The 20,985-nt window shown below is 40.7% G+C and overlaps 1 pseudogene; it reads left to right on the top strand.

Moving 5' to 3' along the window:
- Nucleotides 1-4,378: 4,378 nt before the first annotated feature.
- On the top strand, nucleotides 4,379-13,440 carry LOC105007323 (annotated as a pseudogene).
- Nucleotides 13,441-20,985: the final 7,545 nt, after the last annotated feature.

The raw sequence follows: 20,985 nt of genomic DNA, 5'->3' as shown, positions 1-20,985 counted from the left end.
TCACATCTATTTTCACGCATGCTAATTAGCATTAAATACCTACTAGGCTGTATCTTTTGATACATTTTTTAACCATTCAAGCTACAGACTCAAAACCAACTGTGGTTTGCACGTTTAGGCTATCCCCAGTTCATAGGATGAAACATTTATAGATTTGATGTATGCTAATTAGCATGAATTGCATTAATCTATTGTTAGGCTATACAGTTTGTGCCACAGGCACGAAACCTACTCTGTTTCACACATTTAAACCATTCCCACTGCAAAATATTAAAAGAGTTATCGATTTTACCCATGCTAATTACCTTTTCAATAATACTTTACACAAGGTAAAGAATATTATAAGGTTGAGCACATTGAGAAATGGTTAGAGCCTAAGTAATTTAACGTAGAGGACATAACCAATGTAAAGAAATACTATTTTGATGGTATTATTGTTGTTAATCTACTTTGGCGAGGGATTGTATTATAAATCCAACCACATTATATTTTCCCAGCCCCACTGTAATGAGCAAGTGATCCTTTTGTTTTGGACAAACTATTCAGTGCCGCAGTGAATTTAATGTATAAAATACTCAGGATAGTTTGAAACGTTTGATAATGAGAGCTGGCTCCGCCAGCTCCACCTCCAAAAATTAAAAGTAATTTAAGTAAATTGACTAGTTGCATTGTATTGTACTAGTACTTCTTCCGAAATCGCTTATGAAAAAAATTCAGAATGTCTTTCTTTTATTTATTTTTTGTTGTTTGTGTATGAAACGGAATCACACAAAAATTTAAATAAATAAAAATAAAACAGATGTAATAGGGCTCTACTAATTTAGTGAACATGTCTAGCGATATTGGATACAAAAATTCAACTGTCCCTACTGATACCAGGTCAGGGAAGATCTGTGACTTCTCAGTACAACTGGGTTTTTGAAGACAACCAGGAAGACAGGGAAAACGACAAGATTTTGGGCCTAGTAGTCCTGGGGTGTAGTCCAATGGCTCATATCCACCTATGTTTAAACAGAGTAGGACAAAAGGAAAATTGTGATAGTGCATTCCTTAGATTTACAAAGGATTTACAAAGGAGAAAGAGAACTGACCCTACTCCCCTGGCACAATAATATTACAGAATAAATCCTTGGGGCCGTAGGAATGCAATGCCAACAACCACGATGGAACTCACAGGTGCTGATGGCAGTTTACCTGGTCAGAAGGTTTTGAAGCTGCAGGCTAGCCATTTCAGTACCCGGATCCTTCTTCTATGCAGCCATGACATTGTAATTGATGTAGTATGTGGTCTGGCATTGTCATGTTGGAAAATGCAAGGTCTTCCCTGAAATAGACGACGTCTGGATGGGAGCATATGTTGTTCTACAACTTGGATATAACTGTCAGCATTGATGGTGCCTTTCCAGATGTGTAGGCTGCCCATGCCACACGCACTCATGCAACCCCATACCATCAGAGATGCAGGCTTCTGAACTGAGCGCTGATAACAACTTGGGTTGTCCTTGTCCTCTTTAGTCCGGATGACATGGCTTCCCAGTTTTCCAAAATAAACTTCATATTTTGATTAGTCTGACCACAGAACACTTTTCCACTTTGCCACAGTCCATTTTAAATGATCCTTGGCCCAGAGAAAACGCCTGCGCTTCTGGATCCTGTTTAGATACGGCTTCATTTTTGACCTATAGAGTTTTAGCCGGCAAAGGCGAATGGCACGATGGATTGTGTTCACCGACAATGTTTTCTGGAAGTATTCCTGAGCCCATGTTGTGATTTCCATTACAGTATCATTCCTGTATGTGATGCAGTGCCGTCTGAGGGCCCGAAGATCACGGGCATCCAGTATGGTTTTCCGACCTTGACCCTTTCGCACAGAGATTGTTCCAGATTCTCTGAATCTTTGGAAGATATTATGCACTGTAGATGATGATAACTTCAAACTCTTTGCAATTTTTCTCTGAGAAACTCCTTTCTGATATTGCTCCACTATTTTTCACCGCAGCATTGGGGGAATTGGTGATCCTCTGCTCATCTTGACTTCTGAGAGACACTTCCACTCTGAGAGGCTCTTTTTATACCCAATCATTTTGCCAATTGACATAATAAGTTGCAAATTGGTCCTCCAGCTGTTCCTTATCTGTACATTTAACTTTTCCGGCCTCATATTGCTACCTGTCCCAACTTTTTTGGAATGTGTAGCTCTCATGAAATCCAAAATGAGCCAATATTTGGCATGACATTACAAAATGTCTCACTTTCAACATTCAATATGTTATCTATATTCTATTGTGAATTAAATATAAGTTTATGAGATTTGTAAATTATTCCATTCCTTTTTTACTCACAATTTGTACAGTGTCCCAACTTTTTTGGAATCGGGTTTGTACATTGTACATTAATATTAACATCTGTCATAGGGCGCTACCAAAATGTATTAGTTGAAGAATGTTTTTGAAAACCCTGTAATGCCAATTGTATCATATTTGCTACATGAGTTTGTGAGACCTCTACGTCGTCAATAAATAATCTGTGAAAGGTTTGTGGAAACCACTGTGGTTGAAAATGTGGGGTAGAGGAAGTGAGTGTGTTTTAATGACAGACAGGTAGAGGTAGTGAGTGTGTTATAAAGACAGACAGGTAGAGGTAGTGAGTGTGTTATAATGACAGACAGGTAGAGGTAGTGAGTGTGTTATAAAGGGAGAGGGGTAGAGGTAGTGAGTGTGTTATAAAGACAGACAGGTAGAGGTAGTGAGTGTGTTATAATGACAGACAGGTAGAGGTAGTGAGTGTGTTATAATGACAGACAGGTAGAGGTAGTGAGTGTGTTATAAAGACAGACAGGTAGAGGTAGTGAGTGTGTTATAAAGACAGACAGGTAGAGGTAGTGAGTGTGTTATAAAGACAGACAGGTAGAGGTAGTGAGTGTGTTATAATGACAGACAGGTAGATGTAGTGAGTGTGTTATAAAGGGAGAGGGGTAGAGGTAGTGAGTGTGTTATGAAGGGAGAAGGGTAGAGGTAGTGAGTGTGTTTTAAAGGGAGAGGGGTAGAGGTAGTGAGTGTGTTTTAAAGGGAGAGGGGTAGAGGTAGTGAGTGTGTTATAAAGGGAGAGGGAAAGAGGTAGTGAGTGTGTTATAAAGACAGACGGGTAGAGGTAGTGAGTGTGTTATAAAGGGAGAGGGAAAGAGGTAGTGAGTGTGTTATAATGACAGACTGGTAGAGTTAGTGAGTGTGTTATAAAGGGAGAGGGGTAGAGGTAGTGAGTGTGTTATAAAGGGAGAAGGGTAGAGGTAGTGAGTGTGTTTTAAAGGGAGAGGGGTAGAGGTAGTGAGTGTGTTATAAAGGGAGAGGGGTAGAGGTAGTGAGTGTGTTTTAAAGGGAGAGGGGTAGAGGTAGTGAGTGTGTTATAAAGGGAGAGGGAAAGAGGTAGTGAGTGTGTTATAAAGACAGACGGGTAGAGGTAGTGAGTGTGTTATAAAGACAGACAGGTAGAGGTAGTGAGTGTGTTATAAAGGGAGAGGGGTAGAGGTAGTGAGTGTGTTTTAAAGGGAGAGGGGTAGAGGTAGTGAGTGTGTTTTAAAGGGAGAGGGGTAGAGGTAGTGAGTGTGTTATAAAGAGAGAGGGGTAGAGGTAGTGAGTGTGTTATAAAGGGAGAGGGGTAGAGGTAGTGAGTGTGTTATAAAGGGAGAGGGGTAGAGGTAGTGAGTGTGTTATAAAGGGAGAGGGGTAGAGGTAGTGAGTGTGTTATAAAGGGAGAGGGGTAGAGGTAGTGAGTGTGTTATAAAGGGAGAGGGGTAGAGGTAGTGAGTGTGTTATAAAGGAAATGTGACAGATTGGAAATGTAGCCAGGATTAACTCTTACAGTCAGGACAGCTGAAACATAGGTGTTATGTAAGGTGATTTGAATACTATTTGTTGCTGCTCTCCTATTTACAAATATGTCGCTCTGTATCCCAACTTGTAATGTATTATTTGTTTATGCTTGACAGATGATTCACCAGTCAGTGCCAGGTGCTGCCAAGGAAGGCATAGATTAGTGGGCTAATTGGTAGCTTAGTGGGCTAATTGGTCGTGAAAGTCTCCTTAAATCATGAAACTCGCCCTCCAGAATATTTTTTTGGGTTAAAACAGAGAGATAGTTTCAGAATCCCTCTCTTCTTGCTTTTTCCTCTGTCTTTTTACATGCATTCTTGCTCTTACAACCTCAAATATCCAGAGTACTTCTATCTTTGATTCTTGCAATGTATTTGTATACTCTCTTTACTACTTGGAATCATGTTCAAAACAAGTCAAAGTCCAGTTCAACCACTTTCTGTATCCACACCCCTGACAAAACCAGGAAGTATCCTCCCAGTTTTCTCCATCTGTATAAGAGTGAACCACAACCTTCCAAATGTCTCAGCAGGGAGTTATACTGGACCAAGACCAGTTGTGTTGTTCTTTCTGTCTGGATCTACTGAAGGAGCCAGTCACAACTGCTTGTGGACACAGTTACTTTAGGAGTTGTATTGAGGGCTACTGGGATCAGGATGATCTGAAAGGGGTCTATAGCTGTCCCCAGTGCAGACAGACCTTCAAGGCCAACTCTGAGGAAAAATAACATGATGGCTGAGTTGGTGGACAAACCGAAGACTGGACCCCAGACTGTTTCTCCTGCTCTGTGCTCTGCTGAACCTGGAGATGTGGTGTGTGATGTCTGTACTGGGACCAGGAAGGAGAAAGCCCTCATGTCCTGTCTGGTGTGTCTGGCTTCTTACTGTGAGACTCACCTCCAACCTCACTATGAAGTAGCTCCATTAAAGAAACACAAGCTGATCAAAGCCGTCACACAAATACAGGAGAAGATCTGCTCTCACCATGACAAACTGCTGGAGGTTTTCTGTCGTACTGATCAGCAGTGTATCTGTTATCAGTGTGTGATGGATGAACATAAATGCCATGATACAGTGTCAGCTGCAGCAGAGAGGACTGAGAAACAGGTAAGACCAGAATAACTTGTTAGTGACTGATGAACAAAGAATTAATGACACAGTAGCGGAACAAAAGCTGTTTAAATGTAACAGAATTCTAAAGAAAAACAAATACAGCAGAAACAATACCAAGCATAAATATTTCCTTTAATATATGCTCAGAACATTTTGAAATTTTTTCTAAATCAAACACAATTATTACTCTAAATATCCTATAATGAGACCTCCTTGTACGTAGGTCTGCTGTAATGATGCTCATTTACATAGAACAATAAAACATGATATTTCAAATCAATTCCTTGATTTGAAATATCATGTAATGAAATCCCTCTATATGAGCCTTATGTAGAATTACTATACTGCTGAACTACTTACTGAACAGATAAATCTTGAAACTCATGGAAGAGTGATTCTCTACAGAGTCAACTGGTGATCAGTCAGCAGAAGGTCCAACAGAGAGTCCAGGAGAGAGAGAACAAGGTGAAGGAGGTCCAAAAAGCTGTGGGGTCTCTCAAGGTCAGTATTGTTGACCAGAGGAGACACCTTTTCAACTTCTCTCCTCCACCATGCCAGAGAAGTTGGTTTTGTTTTCCGTTGTCTTCTAAAATCGATGCTCTTTCACATTTCCTTCACTGTCATACTCTGACACCAAAGGTATTTTGAAATTAACTGTTCCGTAGTAAATGCATTACCGGTCCAAAGGCCATTCTTTAAATTCTGGTTATTGCAAATATAAGCAAGCAAGTTTATTTATATAGCACAATTCATACATCGAAGCAATTCAATCTGCTTTACAAAGATAAATAAATGAAAGTACAATAACATGAAAACAAATACTCAAATAAAAACATCAAAACAAATGAATACATCATAATAATAATTTTTTTAAAATGAAAACATATAAAGATTAAAAATGGGATGAAAACATAGGAAGCTATAATGCTAAACAGTGACGCGTACGATCACACCAGTGTGATCAGGCTAGAGTGGTCCCTGAAGCGTCCGATCACACTGGTGTGATTAGAACGTTTTGTTTAGAACGCACAATTAGCACACCTAGGTACAAGTAACATAACAATGGCTGGTCAGACCGCGCTGTTATTTACTCAGATTTAGCTCAAACAGTGTTTATAACTTTATTTCCTGATTGTAATTGTTTCAAGACCACACTATGATATTAACCAGGTAGCAAGCATTCAAATCGGGACAAGAAGTGTTACTTACGTACCAACAGACAGCCAACACTAATACACAAAACAAATGATATTAGCGATATCATTTAACATTTCCTGGAAAAGCTGACAACCGATCAAAACCATTGTAAAAACCTTCTAGAAGTTATGTTACCCGTTGTGGGCGCCGCTATGCTTTTTATATAGTTTATTCATTTTCATCTCATCTAATCTTCATCTGGTTGTCTGGTATCGGATCGCGGGGGCAGCAGCTCCAGCACTGAATTACAGGTTACGCTTTGTTAGCTAGCGGTTAGCTGACGTTTGCTAGCGGTTAGCTGACGTTTGATAGCTAGCTACAGTTACACATCAACCAGCTTTTGCCGCTCTTTGAATTTGGGTCAACGAGAGAAGCTTGCAATGCATTGTATGTAGTGTTCCTTACCTGGCAAGGTGGCTGTTCAAATGCTGGAACTCTGAGTGAGTACTGAACTTAGGCGCAAAAAACTCACGCTGGAAGGTCGTTAAGGAATATTTGAAACTCACGTGTGAAAAGGTTAAGTGCTCAGTCATAGGCACGTGAGAAGAGAAGTGTTTTTTACCTGGATTTAAAAATGTATATGTTTGGGGCAAGTCTAAGATCTTTGTAGAATTTGGCCAATAGAGGTAGCATATAGAGATTGAACAGAAGCGGTCTGAGAACTGATCCCTGTGGAACTCTGCATGCCATAGCCACCCTATCAGATTCATGATTACCAATGGTGACAAAGTAACTCCGGCCATCATTTGTTTTATGATGGATTTTCCACAAATGATGTAACAGTTTGATATGGACTTGTAGGACCTACGTACAGTGGGGAGAACAAGTATTTGATACACTGCCGATTTTGCACGTTTTCCCAATTACAAAGCATGTAGAAGTCTGTCATTTTTATCATAGGTACTCTTCAACTGTGAGTGACGGAATCTAAAACTAAGATCCAAAAATCACATTGTATGATTTTTCAGTAATTAATTAGCATTTTATTGCATGACAAAAGTATTTGATACATCTGAAAAGCAGCACTTAATATTTGCTACAGAAACCTTTGTTTGCAATTACAGAGATCATACGTTTCCTGTAGTTCTTGAGCAGGTTTGCACAAACAGCAGCAGGGATTTTGGCCCACTCCTCCATACAGACCTTCTCCAGATCCTTCAGGTTTTGGGGCTGTCGCTGGGCAATACGGACATTCAGCTCCCTCCAAAGATTTCTATTGGGTTCAGATCTGAAGACTGGCTAGGCCACTCCAGGACCTTGAGATGCTTCTTACGGAGTCACTCCTTGTCATGCTGGAAGACCCAGCTACGATCCATCTTCAATGCTCTTACTGAGGGAAGGAGGTTGTTGGCCAAGATCTCGCGATACATGGCCCCATCCATCCTCCCCTCAATACGGTGCAGTCGTCCTGTCCCCTTTGCATAAAAGCATCCCCAAAGAATGATGTTTCCACCTCCATGGATTCACGGTTGTGATGGTGTTCTTGGGGTTGTACTCATCCTTCTTCTTCCCCCAAACACGGCGAGTGGAGTTTAGACCAAAAAGCTCAATTTTTGTCTCATCAGACCATATGACCTTCTCCCATTCCTCCTCTGGATCATCCAGATGGTTATTTGCAAACTTCAGATGGGCTTGGACATGCGCTGGCTTGAGCAGGGGGAACTTGCGTGCACTGCAGGATTTTAATCCATGACGGCGTAGTGTGTTAATAATGGTTTTCTTTGAGACTGTGGTCCCAGCTCTTTTCAGGTCATTGACCAGGTCCTGCCGTGTAGTTCTGGGCTGATCCCTCACCTTCCTCATGATCGCTGATGCCCCACGAGGTGAGATCTTGCATTGAGCCCCAGTCCGAGGGAGATTGACTTGTCACTTTGAACTTCTTCCATTTTCTAATAATTGCGCCTGCAGTTCTTTCCTTCTCACCAAGCTGCTTGCCTATTGCCCTGTAGCCCATCCCTGATGTCCTTACACAGCTCTCTGGTCTTGGCCATTGTGGAGAGGTTGGAGTCTGTTTGATTGAGTGTGTGGGCAGGTGTCTTTTATACAGGTAACGAGTTCAAACAGGTGCAGTTAATACAGGTATTGAGTGGAGAACAGGAGGGCTTCTTAAAGAAAAACGAACAGGTCTGTGAGAGCCGGAATTCTTACTGGTTGGTAGGTGATCAAATACTTATGTCATGCAATAAAATGCAAATGAATAATAAAAAATTCATACAATGTGATTTTCTGGATTTTTGTTTTAGATTCCGTCTCTCAGAGCTGAAGTGTACCTATGATAAAAATTAGAGACCTCTACATGCTTTGTAAGTAGGAAAACCTGCAAAATCAGCATTGCGTCATCCTTCTGGTTCGCTCACATCTTTTCCAGCTGAGATGAAGACAGTTCCATAACCCAGTTCTGAATTCTTCCAGCCTGAGGGACAGACCAGTGGCTGGGGGTTTCACTAGACTGTGTGATCTGCAAGACAGGGATGGGTGGAAGTCCGCCTGTGACATGGTAAGAGTGTTGTCTCTGAAATCCTCCCGGCTGTTGTATCAAGTACCAGACGGAGTCGATTCTGGGTTACCAGGCTTTTTCAGGGCGCTGCTCGGGAGCAGACAATTAATTACCTGTCTATCACTAGGGGGGAATGATCTGCCCCCTTTGACGTCTCAGCTGCTCTGGGTGACCATCTGGAGCGGGAGGGGTTGCTCCTGTCTATTCAGACACCACAGCTGGAGGGTTTTTGCACCACTGGCAAGAAGGGTCTTTATGTGGTTGTTGTAAAGGTTGCTCAAAGAGAATGTCTTTGTGGGCTGGTAGCAACGGGGTGGCCGGGTGTTTTGGGCCCAGGTTTTTCTCTGAGAGGATGTTGGCGGTCCCTGTATAAGTCTCCCATTGAGAAGCGTATTGCTGACCTACAGTGGAGGATAATTCACAGGGCTATCCCTACGAACAGACATGAGTCGCACCTTGAGTGGGTGGGTGTACAGATCCCAGAGCTGTGTTGATGGGGTTAGTGAGGGTGGGTGTACTGATCCCAGGGCTGTGTTGATGGGGTTAGTGAGGGTGGGTGTACTGATCCCAGGGCTGTGTTGATGGGGTTAGTGAGGGTGTACTGATCCCAGAGCTGTGTTGATGGGGTTAGTGAGGGTGGGTGTACTGATCCCAGGGCTGTGTTGATGGGGTTAGTGAGGGTGTACTGATCCCAGGGCTGTGTTGATGGGGTTAGTGAGGGTGTACTGATCCCAGGGCTGAGTTGATGGGGTTAGTGAGGGTGTACTGATCCCAGGGCTGTGTTGACGGGGTTAGTGAGGGTGTACTGATCCCAGGTCTGTGCTGATGGGGTTAGTGAGGGATCGCTTGACGTGGAGCATACGTACTATAAACTACTTGTTTCATCTTTTTGTTTCAGGATAACTGTGTGACTTGTGTACGGTTTGGGGTAAAATTGGGGAGAATAAAAAGTATTGTGTAGTAATAATTATAATAATATACACTGAACAAAATTATAAATCCAACACTTTTGTTTTTGCCCCTATTTATCATGAGCTGAACTCAAAGATCTAAGACTTTCTCTATGTACGCAAATGGCCTATTTCTCTCAAATACTGTTCACAAAACTGTCTAAATCTGTGTTAGTGAGCACTTCTCCTTTGCCGAGATAATCCATCCACCTCACAGGTGTGGTATTTCAAGATGCTAATTAGACAGCATGATTTTTGCACAGGTGTGCCTTAGGCTGGCCAAAATAAAAGGCAACTCTAAAATGTGCAATTCCATCACACAGCACAATGCCACAGATGTTGCTATTTTTGAGGGAGCGTGCAAATGGCATGCTGACTGCAGGAATGTCCACTAGAGCTGTTGCCCGTGAATTGAATGTTAATTTCTCTACCATAAGCCGTCTCCAAAGGCGTTTCAGAGAATTTGGCAGTACATCCAACCGGCCTCACAACCGCAGACCACGTGTAACCACACCAGCCCAGGACCTCCACATCCAGCATCTTCACCTCCAAGATCGTCTGAGACCAGCCACCCAGACAGCTGCTGCAACAATCGGTTTGCATAACCAAAGAATTTCATCACAAACTGTCAGAAAACGTCTCAGGGATGCTCATCTGCATTCTCGTTGTCCTCTGTTCGTCGTCGTAACGGACTTGAGTGGGCAAATGCTGACATTCGATGGCATCTGGCACTTTGGACAGTTGTTCTCTCCACGGATGAATCCCGGTTTTCACTGTACAGGGCAGATGGCAGACAGTGTGTATGGCGTTGTGTGGGTGAGTGGTTTGCTGATGTCAACGTTGTGGATTGAGTGGCCCATGGTGGGGGTGGGGTTATGGTATGGGCAGGCGTGTGTTATGGACAACAAACACAGGTGCATTTTATTGATGGCGTTTTGAATGCACAGAGATACCGTGACGAGATCCTGAGGCCCATTGTTGTGCCATTCATCCACGACCATCACCTCATGTTGCAGCATGATAATGCACAGCCCCATGTTGCAAGGATCTGTACACAATTCCTGGAAGATGAAAACATCCCAGTTCTTGCATGGTGAGCATACTCACCGGACATGTCACCCATTGAGCATGTTTGGGATGCTCTGGATCAGCATATACAACAGTGTGTTCCAGGTCCTGCCAATATCCAGCAACTTCGTACAGCCATTGAAGAGGAGTGGACCAACATTCCACAGGCCACAATCAACAACCTGATCAACTCTATGCGAAAGAGATGTGTTGCACTGCGTGAGACAAATGGTGGTCACACCAGATACTGACAGGTTTTCGGACCCCCCCCAATACAGTGAAACTGCAAATTTTCGAGTTGCCTTTTATTGTGGCCAGCCTTAGGCACACCTGTGCAATAATCATGCTGTCTAATCAGCATCTTGATATGCCACACCTGTGAGGTGGATGGATTATCTCGGCAAAGGAGAAGTGCTCACTAACACAGATTTAGACAGATTTGTGAACAATATTTGAGAGAAATAGGCTTTTTGTGTACTTACAGAAAATCTTAGATCTTTGAGTTCAGCTCATGATAAATGGGGGCAAAAACAAAAGTGTGGCGTTTATAATTTTTTGCAGTGAATATTTATATGTAAATTGACTGAATGTTTTGTAAATATCGTTTGTTAGATGGGCAAATAATGGGCAAATCTTTCTCTCTCTCTCTCTCTCTCTCTCTCTCTCTAGCACTCTGCAAAGAGAGCTGTGGAGGACAGTGAGAAGATCTTTACTGAGCTGATCCAGTTCTTAGTGATAAGACGCTCTGAGGTGAAAGAGCTGATCAGAGCTGAAGAGAAGACTCGAGTGAGTCAAGCTGAAGGACTCCTGGAGAAACTGAAGCAGGAGATAGCAGAGCTGAGGAAGAGAAGCACAGAGCTGGAGAAGTTCTCACACATAGAGGATGACATCCATTTCCTCCAGGTAACTGAACTATATTGTTACAGTTGATATGAAAATGTACTTAATATTAAACTAAGGGTCATCGTGATATTTTCTTTCTAGTGTTAGTGGATAGCGTTTTCTGGTCTCCACAATGATGTTGTCATGACCGGTTCTGTATGTTCAGTGTGTTTGTCTCTTGCTGTTAGAGAATATAGTATTTTCTTAGTCAACATGCCTGTTTAAAATATGAGCTAATTAATAATACATATTATCTCTCTCTCTACCACCCCTCCCTCTGTCTCTCTCTCTACAACATCATGTCTCCCCCCAGAGTTACAAGTCTCTCTCCAGTACCAGTGTATCTTCAGACTTACCCAGCATCACTATCCGTCCTCTTCCGGACTTCAAAGATGTGAGTAAGACTGTCTCTGATATAAGAGAGCAACTAGAAGACGTCCTTAAAGGAGTATGGACCAAGATCTCCACTACAGGTGTGTTTATAATCAGAACATTACACTTTAGACCATTGAAATTGTTTAATATGGAATAATGATAACATTCGCTCTCTGTGTTTGCATTTCTGTAGTGAATATTGTGGATGTTTTACTGCCTCCAGAGCCCAAGACCAGAGAAGAGTTCTTACAATGTAAGTCTCTTCATTGTTAAAACAAATATTTATTTTTACTGGCACTCCCAAAACTCCCTTTATAAATATATTTGAGTAGTAGATATAATCAAAAACTGGGTAGCTGTCTGATTCCTGCTCTGATTTGATCTCTGCTTTAATCATAGACAAAATAGAAACAGTGTCTGACTTAATTTACTGCAACTAGTCAACTCTCTAACAGTCACTTACTCCTCTCATTGTACTCTGCTCTTCTCCCAGATTCCCGTCAGCTCACACTGGACCCAAACACAGTACATAGACAACTCTCTCTGTCTGAAGGGAACAGAAAAGTGACTGTTACAGAATTCCAACCATATCCTAAACATCCAAAACGATTTACTTGCTTCTGGATGGTTCTATGTAGAGAAGTTCTGTTTGGATGCAGTTACTGGGAGGTGAAGTGGTGTGGGAACCGTGTTGTTATAGCAGTCTCATATAAAGACTTCAAGAGGTCAGATGATATATTTGGATCCGATAACAAGTCCTGGAGTTTTGAGTGCTTGAGACGTGGATATTGTTTCAGACACAATAATGTTGAAACTAAAGTATCAGGCCCTCAGTCCTCCAGAATAGGAGTCTACCTGAATTACAAGGCAGGTACTCTGTCCTTCTACAGTGTCTCTGACTCAATGACCCTCCTCCACAGAGTCCAGACCACATTCACTCAGCCCCTCTATCCTGGATTACATCTATGTAATTTCAATGGCGTTGCTGAACTGTGTGAACTATAGTTGGTGGTCAGATAGTAACAGATGTAACACGCTGTTAGGAGTGTTCAGACAGACTTCAACTATATACAGTAAAGTAATGGTTCCCCTCTATCCTGGGTTTAGTCTGTAAATATAGTGGTACTGCTGAGCTGTAAACTGTAGTAGGGGTCTCATAGATAAAGGACATGTTGATAGTCATTGTATCTGATGCTTTAATCTGCTCTGTTAATTTTTCTGAATGATTTGATCTTTAGAGATTTCAGTCGTTATTTGATTGATTCTTTTCATCAGATCACCTTTTGAAATGAATGTCCCTGTGTTTACAGAGTCTGTTGGTTCACCCTTAATGCTGCAAATGCCAACTCAATTGGAGAATACTTGACAAATGTACTGTTTTGCTGATCGGGTGCACTCTGGTTTGACTTGAAGCCCTAATATACAGGTGCTGGTCATTAAATAAGAATATCATCAAAAAGTTGATTTATTTCAATATATCCATTCAAAAAGTGATACTTGTATAATGTATACATTCATTACACATAGACTGATATATTTCAAGTGTTTTTTTTCTTCTTTTAATTGTGATGATTATAACTGACAACTAATGAAAACCCCAAATTCAGTATCTCTGAAAATTTGAATATTACTTAAGACCAATACAAAAACAATATTTTTAGAAATGTTGGCCAACTGAAAAGTATGAACATGAAAAGTATGAGCATGTACAGCACTCAATACTTAGTTGGGGCTCCTTTTGCCTGAATTACTGCAGCATTGTGGCGTGGCATGGAGTCGATCAGTCTGTGGCACTGCTCAGGTGTTATGAGAGCCCAGGTTGCTCTGATAGTGGCCTTCAGCTCTTCTGCATTGTTGGGTCTGGCGTATCGCATCTTCCTCTTCACAATACCCCATAGATTTTCTATAGGGTTAAGGTCAGGCGAGTTTGCTGGCCAATTAAGAACAGGGATACTATGGTCCTTAAACCAGGTACTGGTAGCTTTGGCACTGTGTGCAGGTGCCAAGTCCTATTGGAAAATGAAATCTGCATCTCCATAAAGTTGGTCAGCAGCAGGAAGCATGAAGTGCTCCAAAACTTCCTGGTAGACAGCTGCGTTGACCTTGGACCTCAGAAAACACAGTGGACCAACACCAGCAAATGACATGGCACCCCAAACCATCACTGACTATGGAAACTTTACACTGGACTTCAAGCAACGTGGATTCTGTGCCTCTCCTCTCTTCCTCCAGACTCTGGGACCTTGATTTCCAAAGGAAATGCAAAATTTACTTTCATCAGAGAACATAACTTTGGACCACTCAGCTGCAGTCCAGTCCTTTTTGTATTTAGCCCAGACGAGACGCTTCAGACGCTGTGTCTTGATCAAGAGTGGCTTGACACAAGGAATGCGACAGCTGAAACCCATGTCTTGTATACGTCTGTGCGTGGTGGTTCTTTGAAGCATTGACTCCAGCTGCAGTCCACTCTTTGTGAATCTCCCCCACAGTTTTGAATGGGTTTTGTTTCACAATCCTCTCTAGGGTGCGGTTATCCCTATTGCGTGTACACTTTTTTCTACCACATCTTTTCCTTCCCTTCGCCTCTCAGTTAATGTGCTTGGACACAGAGCTCTGTGAACAGCCAGCCTCTTTAGCAATTACATTTTGTGTTTTGCCCTCCTTGTGCAAGATGTCAATGGTTGTCTTTTGGACAGCTGTCTAGTCAGCAGTCTTCCCCACGATTGTGTAGCCTACAGAACTAGACTGAGAGACCATTTAAAGGCCTTTGCAGGTGTTTTGGGTTAATTAGCTGATTAGAGTGTGGCACCAGGTGTCTTCAATATTGAACCTTTTCACAATATTCTAATTTTCTGAGGGGTTTTCCTTAGTTGTCAGTTATAATCATCACAATTAAGAGAATAAACACTAGAAATATATCAGTCTGTGTGGAATGAATGAATACATTTTACAAGTTTCACTTTTTGAATTACTGAAATAAATCAACATTTTGATGATATTCAAATGTTATCACCAGCACCTGTATACATATTTTCCTAAATGTTTCCATCTTGTACATACATCATGTATGTTTGGCTATATGTTTCCATCTTGTACATGCATCATGTATGTTTGGCTATATGTTTTCATTTTGTACATGCATCATGTATGTATGTCATTTCCCTCAGTGGCATGTAAGACTACAAGCATCAATCCAACTTGTCTACCAGGTGGTACATTTGAAAAAAGTTTAAAACAAATTGGTTTGACTTGACATATTAATCTTCAGAATTGTACTACTGTTTGATATTGTCTTTGGGGATTTATAGTCTGACACATCCAATTATTGTTGTTAATATTTACTGATTAAATAAGCTATATTGTTTTGGGAAATTAAAAATTACAAAATATTTCAGTGATATTGATTTATTGTGTATATTAACTTTACATTAATAGTTTGTAAAATCATCTTGGTTAAACTATTGTCTTCTCACTGACTTTTCTACCTTTGATGTTACATATTAGTGTAATGAACACCAGGACCAGAGTTGTGTGGGTCCAATTGCAGGAGTGCAATGGTAGATTTATTTTTCGTCGCACAAGGGAGTAGGCTAGCACACAAACGATAAAGCCAGGCAGAGAGTCGGAAACCAGAAGATCAGTCCTTGAAGGCGAAGGCACAGGCAGGGATGAGCAGAGACGTGAAACCGAGAAGCAGGCCAGCAGGTCAGGAAGCCGGGTGATCATTCAGCGGAGGCTACAGTACAGGCTGGGAGAGACGGGAAGGATATCCAGGGGCAGGCAGGGAGGTCGGTGTTCCGGGAAGGCAGTCCGTACAGGTAACTACACAGGTAGGGTAGGCAGGGAGAGACACGACGGGGCAGACGAACAGGTCAGGACGCAGGATACTGTAAACGAGAGAGGACGGGACAAGAGGGTAGAGAACACAACAGGCTGGGAATCAACAACGTAATGAGAGCGCGCGATAGATTGCTTGGCAGGTCCACTGGGAACAATACCTCACACTGGAGGGGAGGAAGAGCACAGGTAATATAGAGGGGTAAACAGGGCACAGGTGTTCAATATTCAGGTGATTGGGATCTGGAGTGTTGGGTGCGTTCATGCGTGCTGGGAAGTGAACCGGTGGCAGGTGCAGAGCGTGGCGGGGAGGAGTCGGACCGGGAGTGACGGGAAGACCTCACAATTAGTATATACAGCTCTGGAAAAAATTAAGAGACCACTTCTAATTTCTCATAAATCAGCATCTCTACATGTATGGCAGCCATTCCATTCCAGTGTCTGTTCAATTCCAACACAGGCACACCACATTTTACTCGATGAGGTACTGGTTAGGTGATTACCTGAACCAAATCTAAATTAAGTAAAAAAAGTATAAAAACCACTGCTGTGGTCATCACTATCCTCTTGCAGTAGGACCAGCTGGATGGCAAAAACAGTGCAAGTAGTACCTCAAAGGTAATTTGAATATAAAATGTATATTCAGCGTGACAAAAGAGTTGAAAAAAAGCTTTGAGTGAGGAAAAGAAGGGTTCAATTCTGGCTTTACTGGCAGAGGGATACAGTGAGCGTCAGGTTGCTTCCATCCTGATTATTTTGCAGTGGTCTATACATTTTTTCCAGAGCTGTATAAGATTAGATTAGATTCTACTTTATTCTCATTGAACAAGTACAAGTACAGTACAACGAAATGCAGTTAGCATCTAACCAGATTTGCAAATAGAAGAGGGCAGAAAATGTTAAAATATTTACAAGTGTAAAGTATATGTAAATGACAAGTGGAATGTTTAGATGTGCAATGACAGCAAATGCAGTACAAATGGCAATACTAAATGTGCAATTAAGGCAAATAGAGGAGGGCAGAACATTTACAAGTATTAAGTTTGGTGTGTTGCAAGTGGGATAATGTTGTGTGGGCACAAATGGCAATTCTAAATGGCATTCTATATGTGCAAAAGAGGGAAATTGAAGGAGTAAGGTAGCATGTGCAACCTGGATCCAGAGATAGCAGCAATGAGGTCTCTGAGGTAGACATGCGTACATAACAATTGCAAAATTGCAAGCACGATGGCAATTCTAAATGTGCAAAGAGGCTAACTGAATGTGCAAGGTGCATGTACAACTGAAATGCAGGGATAGCAGCAGGGAGGTTCCCAAGGTAGACACATACCTGTAACAACTGAAAACTTCCATTATCAGACTTTACAAGGCAGTGTCAGAGTAGTACAAAGGGAGTAGTGCAACAAGGTCCCTGAGAGGCGGGGGATATGTTTAGTGATGGGTCACCGAGTTAAGCAGGATTAGAGTAGATTAATAGAAATCCTGAGCCTTCTGGTGCAAGAACGGAGAGACCTGTACCACCTGCCTGATGGTAGGAGGGCAAACAGTTTGTGGCATGGATGTGAAGAGTCCTTGATGATCCCGCAAGCCCTGCGCAGACATCGCTTACGCTGGAGGTCTACGAGGGCAGGAAGATGGGCACCAGTGATTTGCAGGGCGGTTTTCACCACCCGTTGCAAGGACTTCTGATTGGCTATAGAGCATTCTCAAAACCACAATGTGGCACAGTCAGATAGTCATTGATAATTACACTGTTTGGAAGGTTCAACGACTGAAATTTGAAATATATAAAAGTAGGTCCACTATATAGTTAAAATGTAACTGTAGAAAACTTAAAGCTGAAGGACATAACTTTCAAAATAGGAAGTATTTCCGCCTCATTACCCCAGAAATCTCGGCTGTCGTTGGTGTGAAGTCAGTTCCCTCTTAAAGCCCCACACATAATCTGTGCACTATTCAGATCATCTAAAAACCAGGCGAATTGACATACGATTATTTTAATTATATACTAAAATCCATTAAATGAAATGTATCTGATATAGCGTAAATAAGGAAATGTGAGTATAGCTAGCTACTAGTCTAAACTTGCCCTGGTAATGTTTTCCGATTACAGTACTACTAGCTTGGCTAGTAAACAAAGCAAACAGCATGAACAGACGGATACAGGCGGCGAGCTGCCGAAATGTAATCAATATGATTCTCCTATTTTTCCTTGATCATTAGTTTCTGTATTCATTTATTTTTATTTAGACAACATTTATTTCCAACATATTTTATTTCTGTATATATTTATTTATGTATTTCCTTTTTCTTAAGCTAATGAGGGGCTGTCAAGCAAAGTATGTCATGGTATCACCTTACTCCAATCGGCTGATCGAAGCTATTTTTTTTTATCTCACTGCCATTAGAGTATAAAACCATGCATTCTGTAATGTAAGCATTCCATTTTGAAGAAAATACTGAAATTTTGACTGTATTCCACAACACACACACGCAAACACACACACACCCACACAATAATTTCTTCCATTGGCCTACAATGGGAAAATGGTTGAATCTGGTAGAAGAGTTTTTGTGTGCACGTGCATGTGTGCGCACGTGTGTGTGTGCGCGCGTGTGTGTGTGTGATGGAATACAGTCAAAATGTCATCAAAATGAATTGCTTACATTACAGAATGCATGGTTTTATACTCTAATGGCAGTGAGATAAAAAAAAATAGTTTTTAATGGAAGTCAATGGGACATTTTTGTCCACGAAGGTGTCCAGAGGGAGAATCTGGCACTACATAAAATATACTAATGCATTCAAATCAAATTTGTTGCAAATCTTTGACATATCCAAGACTCTTAATCACCACCAAAGCCCCATGCCCCTACTATTTATTATATGGAAAATATAATGTTTTTAATGACTTTTTGTAATAAATAATGAGGTAATTCAAACAATCAAGCTGCCATTTAAAGGGTTAAAATCCTGAAAATGTTTTGTTGTTTTGAGCAGGTTTCAAGTTGTTTAAGAGATTTATGAAAAAGCTGGAAAAATATAAATGTATAAATATTTTATGTCAGTTTATTGTACGTGTACATTTTTGTCCACGAAGGTGTCCAAAGGGTAGTACATTTGAGGGGCGCACAAGGGTTAAAAAAAACATACATCGCCTGCCGTCACTTGTTTGTATATTTTAGTATTTTTTTAAATGTCCTTTTTGAAAAGGGGACAAACAAAAGATTACAGTGAATAGGAAAATCTATTTAATGAACTACATCATATCAATCAGGATATTTTAACACAAGTGAACGTAAAGTTAAAAAGTTAACTAAATCTGCATAAACATGGTCACAGAACATTTGAAAAACAGTGAAAAGTTATAAGATAAAAGATTACGGAAATAAATACACAAATAAAAGATTAAGGAAATAAATAAAAACTGAAAGTAAGGATTAAGGAAATAGATACAGTATTAGAGAAATTATTAGATACTGAAAAGAATAATTAGGAAAAGAAATATTTAAGTACAAATGCATGTCATGTTTTACAAATGTCACTAATATTTTGTTATTTCTACACGTACATTTAGTTGCATATATATGATTAAATGTTTTATATAAAAACGTATTTATTTGGGACATTTTTTGGTCCTCCATACATAGGCGCCGATACCGTGGGTGCTCCGGGGCTCGAGCACCCACGGAAAATAGCGAGCACCCACGAAAATACCGAGCACGAGCACCCACGTGTGCCAGACCGCCAGTAGGCTACATTCATTTAAAATTAAACTTGCCGTTGGTGATATGTAAAGCGTCTGTCACACTGTGATTGGTTATGTCGATGTTAGTGACAGCGACATAACCAGTCGCCTGCTCCGGGTGCTCCCTATCCACCAATCACAGCGTTTCTTAGATGAAAACGCTTCTTTGGTTGGGCTGTGGTTCCAGAGACACAGGCTATAGGCCTATAGCCCTCTTCAGCACTGCGGGAAAAATATCAAATCCAGGTTCTAATTTGGCCTTAGAAAACCAGTAAAATCGACATGTTTTCCATATTAAATTGTGAATATTTTAAATGTTTAATAAAGGGGCAAAAAGTCATAAACAAAATTGCAAATTTTGGTGTTCAACTTTGCGTTTTAGCCTACAACAACCGTTCATTTTTCGTTTTTCAATTACGGTTTAAAAAAGGAAAAACGAATGGACACAAAAGTAGCTGGATCGTTATGCTAATACGAGTTCGTTATTAAATTCATAAAATAAACAATAATTAGCCTATAGGAATAATGGATTCTAACCTAAAAAAAAATGCCACTATCAAAAACTCGTAGCAGAAATTAGGGAGAAACTCCCAGAAACTATGTGTCGTTTTTTTTAATCGATATTTAGATATTAGCGCAAAATATTAATTTCCCACGAACTGATCGCGGTTAGGCCTACGTGTCAGTTAAACTTTTCATCTCCAATCCTGTATTTGTGATAAGTGGTAAATTTCGAAAGATCTACTTTACGGCTTTATTGATAAGTAAATGAACAGGTGTGCGTAGTGCGTTTATATATGTATATATAGGTGTATATATAGGTATATATAGGTGTGTGTATATGGGCACCCACGGAGGTGCGCCTATGAGCACCCACGGAGGAAAACATAAATCGGCGCCTATGCCTCCATACTTACCTAGTGTTGCCATCTCAGTTACAATACTTCCCCTCTGACTTGCCTAGCACCTACTAATTTCCGCAGTAACATACATACTATTGATGTGTAGTTACCATGTTGTAAATAATACAACTGTCAATGGGAATAACACACACTACATGTAGTGTATAAATAATACAACTGTCAATGGGAATAACACACACTACATGTAGTATATAAATAAAACAACTGTCAATGGAAATAAGACACTACATGTAGTATATAAATAATACAACTGTCAAAGGAAATAACACACAATACATCTAGTATATAAATAAAACAACTGTCAATGGAAATAAGACACTACATGTAGTATATAAATAATACAACTGTCAATGGAAATAACACAATACATGTAGTATATAAATAAAACAACTGTCAATGGGAATAACACACTACATGTAGTATATAAATAATACAACTGTCAATGGAAATAAGACACTACATGTAGTATATAAATAAAACAACTGTCAATGGAAATAAGACACTACATGTAGTATATAAATAATAC

This window comes from Esox lucius, chromosome 19 (genome assembly GCF_011004845.1).
Source record: "Esox lucius isolate fEsoLuc1 chromosome 19, fEsoLuc1.pri, whole genome shotgun sequence".
Lineage (NCBI taxonomy): Eukaryota > Metazoa > Chordata > Actinopteri > Esociformes > Esocidae > Esox > Esox lucius.
Note: the sequence above shows the minus strand (reverse complement) of the source record. Positions and strands in the feature narration are given on the sequence as shown.